Source organism: Hibiscus syriacus, unplaced genomic scaffold (genome assembly GCF_006381635.1).
Source record: "Hibiscus syriacus cultivar Baekdansim isolate YM2019G1 unplaced genomic scaffold, ASM638163v2 tig00017959_pilon, whole genome shotgun sequence".
NCBI classification, from domain to species: Eukaryota; Viridiplantae; Streptophyta; class Magnoliopsida; order Malvales; family Malvaceae; genus Hibiscus; species Hibiscus syriacus.
This window is the reverse complement of record NW_024062420.1, coordinates 124,316-137,576: the sequence shown is the minus strand read 5'-3', so window position 1 is coordinate 137,576 and position 13,261 is coordinate 124,316. Positions and strand designations below refer to the sequence as shown.

At 35.5% G+C, this 13,261-nt stretch overlaps 4 pseudogenes; 2 read left to right on the top strand and 2 right to left on the bottom strand.

Annotated features, from left to right (window-relative positions):
- The first annotated feature begins 348 nt into the window (after positions 1-348).
- On the top strand, positions 349-1,650 carry LOC120208966 (annotated as a pseudogene).
- A 1,614-nt stretch (positions 1,651-3,264) lies between these two features.
- Positions 3,265-3,784, top strand: LOC120208965 (annotated as a pseudogene).
- Positions 3,785-5,667: 1,883 nt separating this feature from the next.
- Positions 5,668-6,436, bottom strand: LOC120208979 (annotated as a pseudogene).
- A 4,117-nt stretch (positions 6,437-10,553) lies between these two features.
- LOC120208964 lies at positions 10,554-11,866 on the bottom strand (annotated as a pseudogene).
- Positions 11,867-13,261: the final 1,395 nt, after the last annotated feature.

The window sequence follows — 13,261 nt, the reverse complement described above, 5'->3', positions numbered from 1 at the left end:
GCAGAGCATCGGATGTTCTCTCGGATTTCATGGTGGACTGAATGAAGATGTGATAAAGGATAACTTTGTAATTGTTTATGAGGTATTGTTACTATTTGTTATGCGAAATTAATTGTAGCATTCATCAATGTGCCTAGGCAGCACCTTGTCTTTTTTTTTAGGGAATGTACAGCAAATAGTTTCTGTCGATATTTTTGGTCATTTTCTCTGCGCGCCTGTTTATCACGAGGTGAAATGTGGGTTGTGTTCCATGAGCTTATATGTGCTGCTCAAATAGCTGAACTACATGTTGTTGCAGCTTCCGGATGAGATGATAGACAATGGCTTCCACCGAACATTCTAAGAGAGATGATTGCTCCACCTAATATTGTCAGCAAAGTTTTCAGTTGTGTGACTGGTAATAGTTCAAAATGTAAGTGATACACTTCCCGGTGCTACAGGGTCTTGCATACCATGGAGAGCTGCAGGTCCAAAATATGCAAACAACGAAGTTTATGTGGACCTTGTGAAAGAATGGATGCAGTTATAAACAGGTCAGTTCCTGATCTTGCTAGAAGCTTCCTTCTTATGTTAATTTAATATGCAACAGTGGAATGTCTCATTGTTTCGTATTGCATAGTTTCCATTCAATGTCCTGAGCCTGGTTCGTCTGGATGTGCTGTTTAGGGATGGGTGTTGGCCAAATGTGAAATTTATGGTGAAGTTCGAGAAAACTCACATCTGTCAGGTCTTCCAGATTTGACACTTTCTTTTGCAAATCCATCGATTCTAGATGATGTCAGATTCAATCCCTGTATTCGCTTTTGACGTGGGAATCCCATCAATTCTGTCATTTGTTCCTCCTGACGGAGAGTTTAAGCTTATGAGTTACAGGTTTTCTGATACATTTGACCTTCTGCTATGTTTCAACTGATGCTGCAAAATATTATCTTTAAAGCATCTTTATTTCCATGCAGAGTTAAAATGTTGAAGAGTACTCCCATATATGTAAAGTCACAGCTATCATCGGATGCAGGGAAATGCCGTGTTAATGCGTTGGTTGGTATAAGAATGATCACGGAAAGACGATTGACTCAATAACTCTGCAGTTTCAGTTATCTCCTTGCGTTTATCTGCTGATTTGACTTCAAATACTGGCTCTGATCACGATATAAACTTTTTACTTTTATTTAGAGTATGATATTGATCGGTATAATTTGTAGATACTAATAACATATCGTCTAGAGATGTATCTGGTTATTTGATTATGATATGCCTCTGCAGATCTGCTCTTGGTCGATTGGTCGGATTCCCAAGGATAAAATGCCATCGTTGTCCGGCACATTGGTGCTCGAGTCTGAACTAGAGCGTCTCATGTTTTTCCCACTTTCCGAGTGGATTTTAAGATTATGGGTGTTGCCCTCTCTGGCTTGCAAATAGATAAACTGGATCTAAAGACAGCACCGAGTCGTCTGTACAAAGGTTTTCGTTCTCTAACACGAGCAGGAGAATTCGAAGTGAGGTCGTAACTTAAATATTTGTACCAGGATGAGTTGGTGAGGAACTTTTTCATCGGTATTTTGATAATGCTGCTTCATTTTCTCAGAATTTACATTGCTTGCTGATTCAGAAACGGTTGTGTTTGGTACTGCTGAAATATGAGTCCTTTTGTCTATGGCTCCTGCTTTCCATTTCCCAATTTCTGGAATATCTGATCATAATCACATGGATCATAATCCATTTCCTTTTGTCCTTTTGGAATCTAACGGTTGATGACGACGATCGATGGTGATCGATAATGGCAATTGATGACAAGAACATATAGGGACTGATAAAGGTGATGAGTATCTATCGATGATGACGAGAGCTTCAATTGAATTCATGGATTAAAATGATATTTTATTTAAAATCAGTTTGAGGTCAAATTGAATTTTTTTCTCTCAAAAAATCAAAGTTAAGTTGAAATTAATTATTTTTTTTAACATGTCACGTCAGCAAACTAACTAAGTTAACGGCATATGGATTAATGTAAGACAGATCGAAAAAGAAAGACTATAACATAACGTTCTGAAAATTGGTGACCAAAATAAGGAAGTATAAAAACAAATGACCCACCAATGTAGTTTACGCTTTTTTTCTTCTTCAAATGAACCTTCTTTTTAATTACCCTAAAAGAGGAGCAGTTATTGGGTTTGGGTTGTACTGTAACAGCCGAAAAGACGAAGCCTACTAATCAGATATCGGTTTACATCAGATCAGAAGAATCACACTTTGATATTCCCCGCCAAAAGATCCATCCCATCTTAAATACCCCCAGAAGGGAAATGTCGAAACGAAAGTCCACCGCAGCTCCGGCGACGGACGACCCGCCACACCTGCAACCCGGTTCCCAAATTGAGATCAGTTCCAACGACCCGGGTTCCGAGGTTCATGGTACACTGGCGTAATTATCAAGCGTGCTCCCCCTAACAAACCCAACAACAAATTCCTAGTCGAATACACCCATCTCTTCGAAGACGTTGCCGGCACTAAACCCTTGAGGGAGACCATCGACGCTGTGGATATTCGCCCCGCCCCTCGAGAAAAGGCCAGGAAGTTCAAGTTTAGTGAAGAGGTGGATGCTTTTCATAATGATGGCTGGTGGGAAGGGGTTATTACTAAGGAGTTAGGGAACGGGAGGTTTCACGTGTACTTCAAGAGGTCGAAGGAGCAGCTGGAGTTTGGAGAGGATCAGTTGAGGCTTCATAGGGAGTGGATTAAAGAGTCTTGGACCCCCACTGGAGGAAGATGAGCAAGTAAACAAGGTAAATTCCTTTGGGTATTTGTTGTTTCTTAGTACTTGGGTTTTATGAATCTATTTGATTGTTGAAATTCGGAGTATAAAGATAAAATGAATGCTTGAAAAATGGTTTCGTGATTTGTTTATTGCAACTAGTTCGGAATGTTTGCAGACTTATATATGTTATTTCTCTAGTTCTATGTATTATTGTTGATCTGAGTATATGAATATCACTGCTGAATATGAACTTTAATAACTATGCCATTAGAATTAGATACAGATTATTCGATTTTCCTGATGGAGACGTGTTTTACTGATTCAATGTATGAACTTGGAAGTCATTATATGGGATTGTTTCTCAAATTGTTAGTGATTTGTTACCTATGTTGTTCTAGATTATTTGTACATTGCATATAACAATTGATGGATAAGTAATTAACGACGAAATAAATGAAAAAAATCTAGTCCATGGAAGCAGTGACTGAGCGAAAGACGGAATTAAATAACGTTGTGCCCGAGAGAAGCTAGAGCCTGATAATACCACAAGCAAAAGGAAGTTAAAGTCTGATTTAGCCGGGAGTGGAGGGAAATCGGAGTCTAGCAAGATAACAGAGTATAGCGAGGGAGACCGTGTTGAAGTGACCAGTGATGAGGATGGTTTTGAAGGTGCCTGGTTTACTGGAACTATTGTTAAAGCAGTGGGGAAGAACAAGTACCTATTTCAGTACGATAGCTTGAGAACCGACGATGAAAGTGATTTCCTAAAAGAGGAGTTTGATGCCTGCACATTAGGCCTTGCCCACCGGAAATTATTATGGCCGATGCATTCCAAAAACTTGATGAAGTCGATGCTTTCTACAATGAGGGCTGGGTGGGTGTGATTTCGAAGGTTCTTAAATCTCTTCCCGAGACAAAGTATGAAGTCTATTTCAAAGCTACCAGGAGGAAATAAAGTTTAAACACTCCGAGTTAAGGATGCATCAGGACTGGGTTAACGGGAAATGGGTTACCGCATCCAAGGTATAACATTCTTCCCCCTTCAACGTCTTTATAGATATTTGTTCTTGAACTGTGCTGCATGAGTTTGCTTCGCAAACTAAAAACACGGTCTACCTTTCTATAGACTCGCGAAATTGTGTATATGCTTGCTGGTTTGCATGTAGTTAGGCCTTTATTCCTGAATCTACACATCCCGGTGTTTTGTTTAACTTCTGCAATTAACAAATTCTTGAATGGATGCATGAGAGGTCGAAAATTATTATATGCTCAATTAGACACGATGCAACAACTAACAATTACATGCCTTGCTAGTCAAATGATGGCAACCTTTTTCCATCTTTTCTGTGTCGTTAGTAGTTGGGAACTCTCATGATGTGGCTTATCCAACACCCAATTCTTTCTTCCAAGTTTCAATTCGACCACTTAACAGAACCCGTCCATGTTCAATGCACCAATTCCGAAAATGGTAGTTTTTACCGACTTTGTGTTGATTGTGATTTGTTTCTACTCAGGTATTAAAGTCCTAGTTACTGCGGAAGGAGAGTGTCGATGATACTCCAGCCGGGGGAGTTTTATGTCTGAATCAAAGTAAAGCAATTCTTTCGGTTTTTCAGCTGTTGTAGTCGGTGCTGGTAATTGCTTGTGTAACCAATTTTAGGCATTTTTTACAGACTGAAGGTACCTTAACATGCAGTTTAACTAAGTAGAGGATTCTACTTGCCTAGCCTTTTATGTAAAGGACTAATTGTGCAATTACTTTCTCCTAGAATTTGTGTCTTGGAATGGATGAAAGCATGGAACTGCTCCTATGATATGGATGTAGTTGTTGTGAAGCTTAGATTAATAAATGTAGGTTGTTCAAACATTGAAATAGAGTTGTCCATCTCAACTTAAAGGTTGTGCAGTACGGACGGTTAACAATTTCTAAATTGTTGCAACAATAATATTAATGCTATTAAATGGATTAAAAAAAGATAAAATACATCAATTCCCACGTGTCATTTTCTCATAAGTTGTCATTTAATCACTTAATTGAAATATTTTTACAAACATATCGTTGAGTGGTTAAATATTAGATAAAATAGTAGGGCAACAACAATTTTAGTAATAAAATTTATGCATTTATCAATTTTTTTAATTCAACATATTTAATAAATTTAATTAGTCTTTGTTACCCCATATCTGTTCTCCATAGTTGTTTTAAAGTTTTCAGGTTGTTTAGAGTTGTTCTTAATATCTTTTATGGTGTTCAGTTTATCAATGAGAGTATTTATTTGTGAAACACCAAATAGGACCAATTAAATCAATTTTTTTATTTTGGTTAATCTTATGTGATTATAAAGTTGTATAGTTTTAAATATTCTCAACCATTGACAATGAACGCTTAATCGTTGGTGCTCGAACCCTTAGCCTCTAAGAACAACAACGATTCCTTAAATATTGAGGTAAATTAATTCGTGCAATATTAAATCCATTTTTTTATTGTAACTTAGAGGATACCTTTCGTGTTTTTTTTCTTTTTTCTTTTGAAGGATTGAGTGTAAAATTGAATTAAGAACTACGAGGACAGTGATAGACAAACCCTAAACCTTAGTGTACTAACATTGGACGTTTATCGTGGCTGGAAATTTAGTCCCCAGATGGTCTTTTTGTTACTCTTCTAACTTACTCTCTTCCCCTTGTAAATTGCTAAATAAACAGGTAAACAAAAAAGAAACTTCATGATACAGTAGATTACTTAAGCAAAGTCTGTGATTCAAATCCTGACATTTGCCAATGAAACAAATTGAGTTAAGAGGGTCGCTCCATATTGGGCTTCTTAAAATAAGATCTGGATTAGTCGGTTAATAGATTCGATACTGATATTAATTAAAAAAAACTTCAAGCTTAACAGAGGCAGACCCTTCATCATCCCATGAAAGAGAGAGTAGTTTTTGCACTTAAAAAGCATTTGGTTACACTCCCGTCATCATTTCTCAGGTCCTATGTTGTAGTACCATAAAATAAAATCGTAAAGCATAAGTAAAAACACCTTTAGTTTTTTTATTGATTGCTAGTTGTTACTGATAATAATCCATAGATGAAAGGCACAAGAAGCATCTCTCTCTAGACCTCTTTCACTCCCACAGCAGCAGCAGCACCATTCATTTGTTTTTCTCCTCGCCTTTCTCCATGACACTTCACCTTCGATCTCGAAAGCCGACACAGGGAAACTCCGGTGAAGCCCCGCCGGGGTCTGGAAAGTGATCTTCCCGGTGGGTGGATCATCCACGTAGATATCGCTCAGAGTGATCCACACCAACAGCTCCTTCGTCTTCACCCCCGTCAGCTTCTTTATCTTGTTCTTCTCCACCACGGCGGTGACCTCGGTGGCGTAGCTGACCAGCTTCCCTATCTTCTCGAACTTGTGGTGATGCTCTTCTTCGTTTTAGCCACACGAACCCCGTGTCCTTCACGTACCCGACTTCCTCGATGTCTTTCAATGGCAGAAGACCCCTCGGCAGCCCTATTTCCTGCAGCAGAAACTTCGATTCTCTCGGCAAATCTCGTCGCCATGGTAAATCTCCGATGCACTGGCTTTTATCTCCTCGGTCACAAGAGACATCTTTTCTACTATCAACTTTGGTCGGCCAGGAAGATGATTTTTTGATGAAGAGTGTTGTAAATCGAAAGACGAATTGGATCTTTGATATAGTTGTTAAGCTATGTATTCACCCCTCTGGGTACCAAAATATTTCCATAATGCCATTGTGACAAAGCTAAAATAGTTAATACCCGTCTAATCATGGTTTAATCCTCCATTACGGTAAAATCTTTAATTTGGTATGAAATGGTATTGCCAATTAAATATTTAAAATTCTATATAATCCCTTTTTCCTTAAAATTACTTATACACTCTGTAACAAAAATGTCTAAATTTAAATCTTCTAAAAAATAATAATATTTTTTTACTTTAACACGAGAAATTACTTGACTTTATTAATAATATTATCGGAATAAAAATAGAGGGACTAAAAGTAAATTAGACACTAATAGCATAAAATAGCCTAGAGTCAATCATCGTGTCAGAACACAGTGGTTTTAGTGGCTGCGTTTGGGGTTTTGATTTGATTAATAACAATCTAATTTAAGATTAAAGAATAATATAAATATTATAATCAAAAATGGTGTGATAAAATAATAATTTTAATTAGACACAATTTAAAATATTTTTTTTAAATAAGTTGTGTCAAATAAAAATATATTATTTTTAATGGCTAAACTCTCGAGATAACGTTTTCGAACAAATTATTTCATCAGATAATGCTCTCCCAAGATTAATTGCTCAAATAGGGTGAAATCTATAGTGTTGGTCGTAGGTTGCCATGCCATCCGGGCGACCTACTAGGTCGTCATGTCTTCCCGGCGAGCTATGAGATAGATTGCATGTGTCATGTACGTTCCAACACGTTGGGCATTCGAGGCCATCCGACCGAGGGCATCCGACCGAGGCTATCCGAGCGAGCTTTGCGAGGGCATCCGAGAGCAAGAGGAATCACGCGAGGAGCAGGAGGGAGTGCATGGCGACTTACAAGGTCGCCCAGAGGGCATGACGACCTATGCTTGGGGACGTGCATGGATGGCCACGTAGTAGGTCGTCCGGAAGGCATGGCGACTACGACTAACACTGTGGATTTCACCCTATTGAGCAATTAATCTTGGGAGAGCATTATCTCGTGAAATAATTTGTTCGAGAAGGTTATCTCGAGAGTTTAGCCTATTTTTAATTATATCTATTTTTCATCATTCTTTTAACTTTAAATTAGATTTTTGTACCGTAGAATTACCCGTAATGTTTTAGTTATTTAGGTGAACCAATAGCAGAGAGCAGGAAATGGGGCTATTACTCCGCCGAGCTACCATTGTTACGTATTTATGATGCAGTTGGGTAGACAAATTTATGGGAGAAAAAAAAGGATGAGCGGTGGTGGGTATTTGCCAATGGGAATCTGCCAAGTGTTTACAGATAGTTGAGATCACATTTATTGGAGTACCATACTAATTTTAAAATTAATCTATTTTGATCCGATTTATTTCGTAAAATTGTTTTTTTTAATTGAGAAATTTAAGATTAATCATGTAAAAATATTAATTTCTATTAAGGTATAATTGAATTTAAGATAAAATCATATTGGTCCACCTTGAAATTACTGTCGGAGTCACATATTTTTGTGGGTGGGCACGAAATCTGAAATTTTTTCGGTTCGTTTTTTATTTTACTGATGGTGTTTACCTAAAATTTTATTTGTGTCCAATTATTCAAAATATTGTGTTATTAGATCATGTATAAATGGCTGTCCCTTGTTCCCATATATAATGGGGTAAGGGGGAGGTAAGATAGTAGGCTACCCCCAACACTAGGTTGAGAACAGCTTCCGTAGGAGACCTCCAAATTATGAAATGCCCTCCATGAAACTCGATCCCACGACTTTAAGGTTATTATTAGACCATGTGTGTTTACTTTAAAAAAATATCTCTAGATTCGCCCCTGCTTGAAATAGTTATACATATAGAATGTTGAACAAAAAATTGCGAAGGGGCCATCTGCTTGTACAGGCAAGATTCAATTTGAAAGGCATAGGCATTGATGCAGCGAGGACCTGTTTCCGTAATCCACAAGGTAATAATTTAATAAGGATCGTTGAACTTTCTTAATTCACACGTCTTCCCCATGACTAATATGTATTAGTATTAATAGAACTAAAAAGCTCACGCACCCTATGTTTCTGCCCTTTATACTCCTGCTACTTCAATTCATGTATGCATATTGTTTCGGTCAATAATCCTTTATCTTCTCATGATACTAAGGGTGCGTTTAGTTCACGAAATGTAAGATTATCGGTGGGAATAGGATTACCGGCGGGAATAAAATTACTGGTAATGTTGTATTTGTGTTTGGTTCGTTTAGCAGTAATGTAAGATTACAGTGTTTGGTTAGAGAAATAAAAGATTATTGGAATGTATATTTTACCAAATTGTCTTTATTATATATTTGTTTTTAACAAGTTGAATTCTACTAAAACTTTATTATAATTAATTTATATATTTTCTTTAAAAATTTTAAATTCATAAAATTTATATAATTCTTTTTACAAAATTAAAAAGATAAATAGGTTAATGAAAGGGTATTTTTTTTCCCTCTGAACTTCATATCAAATTCTAATAATGATTTTTTTTTGTAAATCTAAAATAGTTTAAGGATAAATTTATAATTTAACCTTCGTAGAATTTTTTTATTCAACGACAGAAGAATGATATTTTTGGAGAGGGGGAAATTAAGAGCATTTTAGTTCAAAACACTGGGAATGTAACAATACCTAAGGGAAGGGGTAATCACATTCCCGGTAATATACCCCCAAATACCACTGTAGAGAATAACTTATTACCGGGGTTGGGAATATTTGCCAACCAAACGGGAGAATGACATTTCATTCCCCTGATAATATGAGATACCCTGAACCAAACGCCCTCTAAGAAATCTAATTCAATCTCATCACTTCATTTATCCCTGATTAGTCAGTCCTCGACCGTTATATAACATCCCGAGAGGAAAAAAAAAACTGATTATACTGATATAGAGAAAGAGAAGGGACACTGGACCTTAAACCTTTATTTATCGTTCTTTATCTCGATTATCAGTCATTTAGATTATCGTATTCAACGACACTCTATCTCTTAATAACGAATCGAACTATCATTCATCTTTTACCACAATCTTTATATCAATAATTAGCAACAACAGATAATTCTTATCTTCTTAATTTCATATCCAAAGCTTATTTATATTGCCACCAGGATTTAATCAAGGTCATCTATGTAATTGAAATATTAGTTTTGACCCATTTTAGTATTTTAACTTTCATTTTTTTAAACCATAACTAATGTCTATTTTTCATTTCATTTTAATACTCCGTAGTTAAAAATTTAACGCGTTTAGTATCTAAACTATCAGTTATGATCCGTTTTAGTACCTAAATTTTCAATTCCTTCAAAACTTAACGTTCAATTTCAAACGGATTACTAAATGAAACAAAAATTAAAGTTTTTAACAATAGGGTACTAAAATGAACCGAAAACATAAACATTAGACACGAAAACAGACCAAAACTGATAGAACTGATAGTTTATACTAAACACATAATTTACCCTTTAATCAATTGTTTGAGATCGTTATCATTATCTATCTTTTATTAAAAACTGAATCGAATCGATATACCCTTACTCAACATAGCACTCATCTCTACTTTTAAACATTCACTATGCTTAAAGTCTCCAACCATCATAACTAAGACCTCTCCGTCTAAATCAGAAGAAATAAACGGTCAGAATCCACCACAACTACGCTCCTCCGTTATACATCAACGAGTAAAATATATTTATTAAAAAAAATGTATTGAGCATCAACCGATAAAATTCAACAATTCAGTAAACTATAAGGATATTTACCAATTCCTGATATGATATTTAAATTACTCTCTGGATCAAATACAATATATTAATCCAAATTCAACCTAAACAATTAGTAATGACTTGAACTAATCTGATCCGAACTCAGCCACATGTTATCTATCTATTAACCACTACACAATGGATTTATTCATTTTCTCGGGGATACAAGGGGATCAAACAATTGTCTATCCAACGCTGAAATAGAAAACGGAACAAGATACCAAATGATTTCGAGTATCTATACGTGGAAATTCGGCAACTCAATTTCAGTTTCTTTTGATCCTATGCACATTCATCTGAATTAAAGCATAAGTAAGAACATGAACTTACAATTGGTTCACCAGAAACTAGAAATTTCTTGCGATTCAGTGCTCTCGTCAGGTGGAGATTCGTATTCGTCTGAATTTTCTTTAACATAGGAATCCTCAGAGACTTCCGGTTTTCATAAACAGGAGCCTCATGATCTTCAGTTTCTTGTGATTCAGAGCTCTCATCAGGTGTAGATTCATATGCATCTGAATTTCCATATACATAGGAATCCCCTGAAACTTCAGATTTTTCGTAGACTGGAATTTCTTCGGTTTGAACAAACTGAAGCAAGCAATGATTCCGTTAACCACATCATAAGCCATCGGTCCGATCCTACCACCAACCAACTCCCCAAATGACTTCCCACAGGATAACCGACCCTCCCAAGCCTTTGTTTGCCTAGAAAACCGCCACAATAGGCACCGAACAGCCTGCCCGTACCCCTTAGAAATCCTTCAGCAAGAGTACCGCCATAGTATATAGCTTCGAAAAAATCTCATCCAGAAGCAATAATAGGACCTATAATGCACTTGGCTTGCCGTGTTGCCAACTTTGCCGCTTTTTCCCCTTCTAATTCTGCTTGTTTCGCTGCTTGTTTAGCAGCCATGCCTTGCGACACCGCGTCCTCTATCGCCTTCATGATCGAGATTCCTTGCTCTATCAACATGAGCAGATCTGATGTTGTAGAAATAAAGCTTCACACCCTCCTTCACCGCGCAAGCTACGGAACTAGAGCCCATATCGAAGCAATTTAACAAAGTAAATTGCCCACTTCGTGATGATGCCTCCTCTCCAACCAGCTGCCTACATTTTTCAGCTACAACAGAAGATAAAACAAATTTAAAGGCACACGTTAATGCCACACCATAAGCAAAAAATACATTTAAAAGAATGGAAATGCATATAATGGCATAATCTTATTATAACCCTAAAAGATACATAAAACCCTAAGAAGAAGAAAGGGGTCAGATCAGTCCATAAGAAAGAACAACATAACTTGAATCCCACAAAGTCAAGATTTGTTCTAGCAGTAAAGGTCAGACTCACTTTAAATATAACACAGAGCTGTAATCAATTAAACCGTTGAAGTTCTAGTTTCTAGTGCGCCACATATGGAAATAATTTCATGAATATGGGAAGGAATTAAAGCAAAAAAGAAAAAGAAAAATGAAGCATGGGAGCAAAACGATTACCTTTTTGGGTTTTCTTACCGGTAAAACTGAGGAGGATGACTCCGGCGATGAAGCCCAAAATCTGATTAAAACTGAAGAGAGGATTGAAATATTGAGCTAACCCTAATTTAGTCTTAATTTGGGATTAAAACTGAGGAGACGAAGAGATGAGATCAGATTTCAAACAGATTAATCTTTTGAGTACATCTTAAGGAAGAGGAAGGGAATCTAATGTCGCAAAACGTGCGTTGAAAAGTGAATCAATAGTTTTGGGGATAAACTACACTAGTAGGTACCATACTATAACCTGTCTCCTATTTTGGTCACAATACTATGTTTTCTGCATATTTAATCAATAACATTATGTTTTTCCTATTTTAGTCGTTGGTTGTTTATCCAAATGGGATAGATTTATTAAATTATTTTGAATTAAAATGATGCTTATATTTATAAAAAATTAAATATTAATAATTTATTGAACTATTTTAAATTATGATAAAATTAATAAAATATAAATATTTTAAAAATTAAAATATTATTACATCAGAACACGTTACATTATCTTTTAAATATTTAATAATAAATTAATAAATATAAAAAGAAACATAATACTAGTGATTTAATTATGTATAAAAGAGAATATGGTGATCAAAATAGAAGAAATGTAATAGTACAAGTGTGTTTATGATTTTTGTTAAATTCTCTCATTAGTTACTAAACTTTAGTTTGTGTATCGATTTAGTCATTATCAATTTATTGTCATTCACATAATATTAGTATCAAATTACACGTATTTTACTCTCTTTTTCTTATATGGTTGATTTTAATGAATTTACTATAAATCAATGAAAATACATCTAAAAACTTGACGTTCCAAAGCTCAAATCTTTTCCAATGACCATTTGATAAGGTCAATTTCGAGATATCTTATTCGTCTCTTCGAAACAATGCTTCTTAAATTTTGAATTTTTGGACAAATACTCAAAATTCTATTAAATCTGAGAAATCCCCAAGCTACCGAAATTATATATATTTATGTGTTTAATTAAGTTTGAGAAAAGTAAAGCAATAAAGTGATAGAGGACAATAAGACAAGTTCATCGATATTTAGGATAACCTTAAAAAAGGTTGAGGAATGACGTTTTGTGACAGCGAAAATATGTGAAAACCCTATAATTATGGTAAAAATGATAAATTAAAATAGTTTATTTTTTACACTAACACTAAATTATCTCATCTATCTTTTTTATAGAAAGTCACTAGTTTTATTAAAATTAGAAAATATGTAAAATTACAATGAAGATTTATGAGCATAACCGTAAATATAAATTAAATTATAATTATAACGTTTTCCTATAATCATTAACAAAAAAACTGTAACATCCTCCACACCGGGTTAGTGATTAAATTGCAAGATTTAAAAATGCAGTGACTAAATTGGATAAATTGAAAGTTCAAGGACTTGATTGAAATGTTTTATGTAGGATCAATTAGCAAAGAAGTAGGAATTACAAGGGCAAAAGAGTCTTTTAGC